Below are 1,892 nucleotides of genomic sequence, written 5' to 3' on the forward strand. Positions count from 1 at the left end.
CGGTTACACGATAACCGCATGAAATCTAAAGGCTGTAAATTCAACTAAGTACCCAGGAATTACAATTATGAACAACTCAGGCTAGAGCGTGCACATAGAAAATATAGTGGGGAAGGCGAACCAAGAACTAAGTTTTTCTGGCAGACAACTTAGAAATGTAACAGATCTAGTAAAAAGACTGCCTACACTACGCTTGTCCGTCCTGTTTCGGAGTACTGCTGCGCGGCATAGGATCCATACCAGACGGCATTAACGGAGTATACAGAGCAAGTTCAAAGAAGGGCACCACGTTTTCTACTATCGAGAAACAGGACGGAGAGTGTCACGGACATGACACAGAATTTGGGGTGGAAATCATTAAAATAAAGGCGTTTCATAACATAGAATTAGTGTGAAGCTGGTCCTATGACCCCTCTGCTAGGTACTTGAATGTGATTTGCAGACTAGCCATGTAGCCTTAGATGTAGATGTAGGGTCGCAAAGCCACCAACTAAACTTATAACTGGTATCCTTTAACCCTGAATCATAATGCCATTAGCGAATCGTGTTATTGATATATGGGTGCTTTAACCCAGAATTTTGATCCCTTTCTTGGACCTTCCTTCTATTGCTTTTTCGATGTACGGGTTGACATTAGAGAACAAAGACTGAATACTTAACTTACACGCTTTCTTGTTCGAACATTTCGTTGATGGTTTTTCTTTCTGTGAAGTATATCTCTTCTACAGAAAACGTGGTTTAAATGGTTCAAATGGCTCTGAGCACTATGGGACTCAACTGCTCAGGTCATTAGTCCCCTAGAACTTAGAACTAGTTAAACCTAACTAACCTAAGGACATCACAAACATCCATGCCCGAGGCAGGATTCGAAACTGCGACCGTAGCGGTCTTGCGGTTCCAGACTGCAGCGCCTTTAACCGCACGGCCACTTCGGCCGGCAGAAAACGTGCTCACAGCACGTAAGGTATGCGTTGTAGAGTTATATCTAGGCTTTCTTCCTTCCACATTTTAAAAATTTTGTATTTGTTAATTTCTTTCCAATTTAATTTTGTTAAGTAACACTAACATTACAAGTTTAATAAAACAAGTACATAATACATGTCTCATTAATATGTGTTTATCGTGTAACAATTATGCATGGTGTCATAGGCATTATTGGCATTAATGCCACATAGTCGCGAAGTTGTTTGCTACGTATAATTTCGAACTGCTTATGTCATTTTGTCATTTGGACACTGGTGATATTACAGAATGGAGTAGGATGTGACAAAATACTCTGTACGTATTTTGACAAGCGTCTAGTCCGCTTCACTGCGTTGTTGTAGTATATTCCTTTTAACATCTTGTCATAAATTGTATGGTTCAAGCCACAATTCTGAAGCTGAGATTCTCCAGAATTGCGTCATGAGCCGGTAAACAAAATTATTTTGGTAATATATATAAACATTTTACCATTTAAAACGTTTCCCGTCTACGCAAATGTAAGCGCTGATCTCGGGCTTTTGAGCTGCTTTTATGAGCGTACTACCTATTAATGTGAAAAAATATAGCTTTGTGTTTTAGTGGAACTTAAAACAACCATCATCATCAAGGATTATAACCCTTCGCGGTGTTACACTGGAAAAAAGCTTGTACTGAAGATCTATGGGAAAAACCATGAAGAACTATTGAACTACATTATCGTGCCTCGTTAATAAGAAAAGAGACGGGGCAACGGTACATGCGAGTCGTGGTGGAGAAATCTTCAACCTTTTTTAAGATATTTTTCTGATTTTATTTATTCCATAGCATTCGATGCGTACACTAGAAGTCCCTGCAACACAACGAAGTGGAGATCCACTAATGAAATGCATACCCATCCCAACGGGAACCACAGTGGCAAATATCGGAGT

This window comes from Schistocerca nitens, chromosome 3, assembly GCF_023898315.1.
Source record: "Schistocerca nitens isolate TAMUIC-IGC-003100 chromosome 3, iqSchNite1.1, whole genome shotgun sequence".
Classification (NCBI taxonomy): Eukaryota; Metazoa; Arthropoda; class Insecta; order Orthoptera; family Acrididae; genus Schistocerca; species Schistocerca nitens.